Source organism: Triticum dicoccoides, chromosome 3A, assembly GCF_002162155.2.
Source record: "Triticum dicoccoides isolate Atlit2015 ecotype Zavitan chromosome 3A, WEW_v2.0, whole genome shotgun sequence".
In the NCBI taxonomy this organism is placed as follows: Eukaryota; Viridiplantae; Streptophyta; class Magnoliopsida; order Poales; family Poaceae; genus Triticum; species Triticum dicoccoides.
Genome location: NC_041384.1, coordinates 670,087,176 through 670,095,622, shown reverse-complemented (window position 1 = coordinate 670,095,622; position 8,447 = coordinate 670,087,176).

Below are 8,447 nucleotides of genomic sequence, written 5' to 3'. Positions count from 1 at the left end.
TTTTTTTCCAGTTTTTTTGTTTTGTTTTCTGTATTATTTATTTTCTTTTGTTTCTTGCTTTATTTTTTAATTCTTTTTGCTTTTAGGTCAGCAAAATTATAAACTTTCTGTTAGTGCCATTAGTTTTAGAAAATTTATAAACTTTCTGTTAGTGCCATTAGTTTTCAAATTTGAATAGTTAAAATTTGAATTCTTTGAAATTTGTGTGAATCACAAGTTTGTGATTAACTTTACTAAAAAATGAACATAGATGCACCTATAGAGAAAATTCGACCTAAATTCATAGTTTTCAAATGAACTCTGAAAAAGTTGTCATAGCATACTCGTCTGTTACAAATTTGGCATGGTATCATCATAATAGTTGCGGGAGAAAGTCTTCACTTTTTCTTCGCTTGTGTCATTTGCTTATTGCGCCGTAACCATGGATAATCTTCATCGTTTATCAGGATGCTTGGGTCAGCCTTGACATTGAAGGGAGGAATTTCATGAAACTTTTCATAATCTTCAGACATGTCTGTCTTGCCCTCCACTCCCAGGATGTCCCTTTTTCCTGAAAGAACTATGTGGCGCTTTGGCTCATCGTATGATGTATTCGTTTCCTTATCTTTTCTTTTTCTCTGTCTGGTAGACATGTCCTTCACATAGATAACCTGTGCCACATCATTGGCTAGGACGAATGGTTCGTCAGTGTACCCAAGATTTTTCAGATCGACTGTTGTCATTCCGTACTGTGGGTCTACATGTACCCCGCCTCCTGACAGATTGACCCATTTGCACTTAAACAAAGGGACCTTAAAATCTTGTCCATAGTAAAGTTCCCATATGTCCACTATGTAACCATAATATGTGTCCTTTCCCTTCTCGGTTGTTGCATCAAAGCGGACACCACTGTTTTGGTTGGTGCTCTTTTGATCTTGGTCAATCGTGTAAAATGTATTCCCATTTATCTTGTATCCTTTGTAAATCAATACAGTCATAGATGGTCCCCTGGACAACAAGTACAACTCATCACAAACAGTGTTGTCACCTCTGAGACGTGCTTCCAACCAACTGCTGAAAGTCCTAATGTGTTCACATGTAATTCAGTCGTCGCACTGCTCCGGGTGTTTGGAGCGCAGACTGTTCTTGTGTTCATCAACATACGGGGTCACCAAGGTAGAGTTCTGTAGAACTGTGTAGTGTGCTTGAGACCAAGAATGCCCGTCCCTGCATATTATTGAGTCCGCTCCTAGCGTGCCTTTTCCAGTCAGTCTCCCCTCATACCACTATTTAGGGATACCTATCTTCTTAAGGCCAGGAATGAAGTCAACACAAAACCCGATGACATCCTCTGTTTGATGGCCCATGGAAATGCTTCCTTCTGGCCTAGCGCGGTTACGGACATATTTCTTTAGGACTCCCATGAACCTCTCAAAGGGGAACATATTGTGTAGAAATACGGGCCCCAGAATGACAATCTCATCGACTAGATGAACTAGGACATGTGTCATGATATTGAAGAAGGATGGTGGGAACACCAGCTCAAAACTGACAAGACATTGCGCCACATCACTCCTTAGCCTTGGTACGATTTCTGGATCGATCACCTTCTGAGAGATTGCATTGAGGAATGCACATAGCTTCACAATGGCTAATCGGACGTTTTCCGGTAGAAGCCCCCTCAATGCAACCGGAAGCAGTTGCATCATAATCATGTGGCAGTCATGAGACTTTAGGTTCTGGAACTTTTTCTCTGGCATATTTATTATTCCCTTTATATTCGACGAGAAGCCAGTCGGGACCTTCATACTGAGCAGGCATTCAAAGAAGATTTCTTTCTCTTCTTTCGTAAGAGCGTAGCTGGCAGGACCTTCATACTGCTTCGGAGGCATGCCGTCTTTTTCGTGCAAACATTGCAGTCCTCCCGTGCCTCCGGTGTATCTTTTGTCTTTCCATACACGCCCAAGAAGCCTAGCAGGTTCACGCAAAGGTTCTTCGTCACGTGCATCACGTCGATTGAAGAGCGGACCTCTAGGTCTTTCCAGTAGGGTAGGTCCCAAAATATAGATTTCTTCTTCCACATGGGTGCGTGTCCCTCAGCGTCATTTGGAACAGCTAGTGCGCCGGGACCCTTTCCAAATATTACGTGTAAATCATTGACCATAGCAAGTACGTGATCACCGGTACGCATGGCGGGCTTCTTCCGGTGATCTGCCTCGCCTTTGAAATGCTTGCCTTTCTTTCGACATTGATGGTTGGTCGGAAGAAATCGACGATGGCCCAGGTGCACATTCTTTGTTTGTCTGTCCTGAAAGGTTACTGAGAGCGGGCCAATCGTTGATGGTCACGAACAGCAACGCCTTTAGGTTAAATTCCTCTTGTCTGTGCTCATCCCACGTACGTACACCATTTCCATTCCACAGCTGTAAAAGTTCTTCAACTAATGGCCTTAGGTACACATCAATGTCGTTGCCGGGTTGCTTAGGGCCTTGGATGAGAACTGGCATCATAATGAACTTCCGCTTCATGCACATCCAAGGAGGAAGGTTATACATACATAGAGTCACAGGCCAGGTGCTGTGATTGCTGCTCTGCTCCCTGAAAGGATTAATGCCATCTGTGCTTAAAGCAAACCATATGTTCCTTGGGTCCTTTGCAAACTCATCCCAGTACTTTCTCATGATTTTTCTCCACTGCGACCCGTCAGCGGGTGCTCTCAACTTCCTGTCTTTCTTACGGTCCTCGCTGTGCCATCGCATCGACTTGGCATGCTTTCCGTTTCTGAACAGACGTTTCAACCGTGGTATTATAGGAGCATACCACATCACCTTCGCAGGAACCCTCTTCCTGTGGGGCTCGCCGTGAACATCACCAGGATCATCTCGTCTGATCTTATAGCGCAATGCACCGCATACCGGGCATGCGGTCAGATCCCTGTGTCCACCGCGGTATAGGATGCAGTCATTAGGGCATGCATGTATCTTCTCCACCTCCAATCCTAGAGGGCATACGACCTTCTTTGCTGCGTATGTACTATTGGGCAATTGGTTATCCTTTGGAAGCTTCTTCTTCAATATTTTTAGTAGCTTCTCAAATCCTTTGTCAGGCACAGCATTCTCTGCCTTCCACTGCAGCAATTCCAGTATGGTATCGAGCTTTGTGTTGCCATCTTCGCAATTGGGGTACAACCCTTTTTTGTGATCCTCTAACATGCGATCGAACTTCAGCTTCTCCTTTTGACTTTCGCATTGCCTCCTTGCATCGACAATGACCTGGCGGAGATCATCATCATCGGGCACATCGTCTGGTTCCTCTTGATCTTCAGCAGCTTCACCCGTTGCAGCATCATTGGGCACATCGTCTGGTTCCTCTTGATCTTCACCAGCTCCCCCCGTATTCAGGGCGCACATAGTTGTCATCGTACTCTTCTTCTTCGTCGTCTTCCATCATAACCCCTATTTCTCCGTGCCTCGTCCAAACATTATAGTGTGGCATGAAACCCTTGTAAAGAAGGTGGGTGTGAAGGATTTTCCGGTTAGAGTAAGACACCGTATTCCCACATTTAGTGCATGGACAATACATAAAACCATTCTGCTTGTTTGCCTCAGCCGCATCGAGAAACTCATGCACGCCCTTAATGTACTCGGAGGTGTGTCTGTCACCATACATCCATTGCCGGTTCACCTGCGTGCATTATATATAATTAAGTGTCCAAATTAATAGAAGTTCATCATCACATTAAAACCAAAGTACATACATAGTTCTCATCTAACAACATATAGCTCTCCAGAGCATCTAATTAATTAAACCATACATTGAAACTATGTAAAACATTTAAATGCGAAAACAAAGGCGATCATAATCACAACCAAGGTAACAATTGATCCAACAGCATAATGATACCAAGCCTCGGTATGAATGGCATATTTTCTAATCTTTCTAATCTTCAAGCGCATTGCATCCATCTTTATCTTGTGATCATCGACGACATCCGCAACATGCAACTCCAATATCATCTTCTCCTCCTCAATTTTTTTTATTTTTTCCTTCAAGAAATTGTTTTCTTCATCAACTAAATTTAACCTCTCGACAATAGGGTTGGTTGGAATTTCCGGTTCACATACATCCTAGATAAATAAAATATATGTCACGTTGGTCCGCATAATTTTCGTAAACAATAAATGAACCAATAGTTATAAAGATAATATATATACCACATCCGAATCATAGACAGGACGAGGGCCGACGGGGGCGGATACCTGAAAGCACAAGTGCTCCCTAGGTGGTTTTGATAATTGATGACAACATATCTCTTGTTGGACTAACATTTCTATCTAGCATGTTTCAGATAAGTTCAACAATGGAGTGGCATGGACTAAAGGTTGTGGGAACTCCTTCAAGATGCTAAGGACAAAGGATTGGCTAAAGCTTCAAGCTCAAGACTCTTCATTTTACATTTTAGTGATCCAAGATCACATTGAGTCCATAGGAAAAGCCAATACTATCAAGGAGGGATGAGGTGTTGCTTAATGAGCCTCTTGCTTCATGTGCTTAATGATATGCTCCAAAATCCTCAGCTACTTTCCCACTTCCACATATGACCTAAACCCAAAGCCAAACTCGGACCTACCGATTATTCCTATCCAGTGCCACCGAGTTTCACCTGTCATAAGCCACTGCCAAACCCTGGCAATTCGGTTCTACCGATAGGGATGTCGGTCTCACCGAGATGGGATTGCAAACTCTCTGTTTCCCTTTCGTAACTTTTCGGTCTCACCGAAAGAAAGAATCGGTCCCACCAAGATTGCAGTGTAAACTCTTTGTTTCCTTTTTGTTACTTTTCGGTCTCACCGAAAGAGCAAATCGGTCCCACCGAGTTTACTGACCAACTCTCTGGTTAGCTTATTACCAAACTCGGTCTCACCGAGTTTGTGTAATCGGTCTCACCGAGATTACGTTATGCCCAAACCCTAACCATATCGGTCCTACCGAGTTGCATGTCAGTCCCACCGAAAATCTCTAACGGTCACTAGGTTTACCTTTTCGGTCCGACCGAGTTTGTTGATTCGGTCCCACCGAGATTGGAAAACTGTGTGTAACGGTTGGATTTTGTGTGGAGGCTATATATACCCCTCCACCTCCTCTTCATTCGTGAAGAGAGCCATCAGACTAAGCCTACACTTCCAGCATCCTATTTCTGAGAGAGAACTACCTACTCATGTGTTGAGGCCAAGATATTCCATTCCTACCATATGAATCTTGATCTCTAGCTTTCCCCAAGTTGCTTTCCACTCAAACCTTCTTTCCACCAGATCCAAATCCTATGAGAGAGAGTTGAGTGTTGGGGAGACTATCATTTGAAGCACAAGAGCAAGGAGTTCATTACCTACACACCATTTGTTACTTCTTGGAGAGTGGTGTCTCCTAGATTGGCTAGGTGTTACTTGGGAGCCTCCGACAAGATTGTGGAGTTGAACCAAGGAGTTTGTAAGGGCAAGGAGATCGCCTACTTCGTGAAGATCTACCGCTAGTGAGGCAAGTCCTTCGTGGGCGATGGCCATGGTGGGATAGACAAGGTTGCTTCTTCATGGACCCTTCGTGGGTGGTTGCTTCTTCGTGGACCCTTCGTGGGTGGAGCCCTCCGTGGACTCGCGCAACCATTACCCTTCGTGGGTGGAGCCCTCCGTGGACTCGCGCAACCGTTACCCTTCGTGGGTTGAAGTCTCCATCAACGTGGATGTAGGATAGCACCACCTATCCGAACCACAGGAAAAACATCTGTGTCTCCAATTGCGTTTGAATTCTCCAAACCCTTCCCCTTACATTCTTGCAAGTTGCATGCTTTACATTCCGCTGCTCATATACTCTTTGCATGCTTACTTGATATGTATTGTGTATGTTGAAATTGTGCCTAAAACAACACTCAAACCAAAAAGGCCTAAAAATTGCAACTTTAGCACTAAGTGTCTAATCACCCCCCCTCTAGACACATCTACTTCTAGATCCTACAATACCAAAACCATCGCACTATATAAGATGCAATAATAAAAGTAAGAAAATGATACAAGTATCTATCTAAACATACAAGTAAGAATATTTTTCCTTTCAGAAAGAAGATAAGAACAAGAGGCTCACCACGGTGGTGTCGGTGATGAGATCGGCGCGGGTGATCGATGATGGTGAAGACGGGGGTGGGGTGTGACGGACCGCTAAATCTAGACAAATCTCGAGGAAAATGTAGCTTTGAGGTCGAGCTTCGAGAGGAGAAAGCTTAACTAGTGTGGCTCGGGCATTTCATCGAACTCCTCATGTGCATAGGAGGTGAGCTAGAGCACCACACAAACCCCTCCCCTCGCCGGCCAGAGAAAAACAGAGCACTGGAGTGCTCTGCTCGCGGGCGAGGGTATATATATAGGCACCTCATTGGTCCCGGTTCGTGGCATGAGCGGGGACTAAAGGGCAGCCTTTGGTCCCGGTTCAGGCCACCAACCGGGACCAATGGTGATGGGCCAGGAGCCAGGCCCATTGGTCCCGGTTCGTCCCACCAACCGGGACCAAAAGGTCCAGACGAACTGGGATCAATGGCCCACGTGTCCCGGCCGGCCCCCTGGGCTCACGAACCGGGTCCAATGCCCCCACTGGTCCCGGTTCTTGACTGAACCAAGACTAATGGGCTGACCCGGCCTGGACCATTGCCCCCTTTTCTACTAGTGATAGTTCTTTCAGGAAAAAGGGATATCCTGGGAGTGGAGGGCAAGACAGACATGTCTGAAGATTATGAAAAGTTTCATGAAGTTCCTCCCTTCAATGTCAAGGCTGACCCAAGCATCCTGATAAACGTTGAAGATTATCCATGGTTATGGCGCAATAAGCAAATGACACAAGCGAAGAAAAAGTGAAGACTTTCTCTCGCAACTATTATGATGATACCATGCCAACTTTGTAACAAACGGGTATGCTATGCCAACTTTTTCAGAGTTCATTTGAAAACTATGAATTTAGGTCGAATTTTCTCTATATGTGCATCTATGTTCATTTTTTTAGTAAAGTTAATCACAAACTTGTGATTCACACAAATTTCAAAGAATTCAAATTTTAACTATTCAAATTTGAAAACTAATGGCACAATAATTTTTCTAAAACTAATGGCACTAACAGAAAGTTTATAATTTTCCTGACCTAAAAGCAAAAAGAATTAAAAAATAAAGCAAAAAACAAAAGAAAATAAATAATACAGAAAACAAAACAAAAAAACTGAAGAAAAAAATAAAAATAGCAACAATAAGTATTTTGTTGTAAGTAGAAACAAAATAAAATATATAAAGCAACAAAGAAAACAAACAAAAAAACTAAAAAAGTGTTTTCAAATTTGAAAACTAATGGCACTAACAGAAAGTTTATAATTTTTCTAAAACTAAAAGCAAAAAGAATTAAAAAATAAAGCAAAAAACAAAAGAAAATAAATAATGCAGAAAGTTTATAATTTTTGTGACCTAAAAGAAAAAATAAATCACTAAAAAACTATTAGTATTTTGTTCTAAGTAGAAATGAAAAAATAAATAGCAAAAAAGAAAAAAAATTCCTATAATATTTGTTATGACTAACTAAAATTACGAAATTGAGTATAATGATAAAACATAGTAATATTAAATAGCAGGAAAAAGAATGACTCAAAAATCAATTTTTATAGTAAAGTTATTCATAAACTAGTGATTCACACAAATTTTAAAAAAATCAAATTTAAACTATTCAAATTTTAAAACTAATGGCACTAACAGAAAGTTTATAATATTTGTGACCTAAAAGAAAAAATCGCTAAAAAACTATAAGTATTTAGTTCTAAGTAGAAATGAAAAAACAAATAGTAAAAAAATGCCACCTACTGGGCCACCACGGCCTGAATACAACTAGAAGCCCATCCATGGGCCAAGATTCAGGCCCGCAGAAGGCCCAGCAGACCCACAGGCATAGCGGTGTGAGATTAGGCACAAAGGCCTGCAGTTCTGAGGAGTTCAATGGAGAGGGCGGGGCAGCGCTTATAAACAGGTGCGGCCGCTCCTCAGCTAGCAAGGTGGGACTAAACATCCCACCGCACCGCGGCTTTGGCAGGCGCAGGCCTTTGGTCCCGGTTGATGGCACCAACCGGGACTAAAGGGGGCATTGGTCACGATTCGTGGCACAAACCGTGACCAATGCCCCCCTTTACTCCTGGTTGGTGCCACCAACCGGGACCAAAGGCACCAACCGGGACTAAAGGTGGCATTGGTCCCGATTGCTGCCACGAACCGGGACCAATGATCTTGGTATATAACCAGGACTTCTGAAAATTTCCGTTTCTCATCGACCATTTTCCCCCGACGACGCCGCCAGGCTGCCCCGACGCCGTCCGCCGCCCCTGCAGTCGCCCCCGACCGCGCCGTCGCCGCCGGTCGTGCCCTCGCCCGACGCCGCACGCCGCTCGCCGCCCT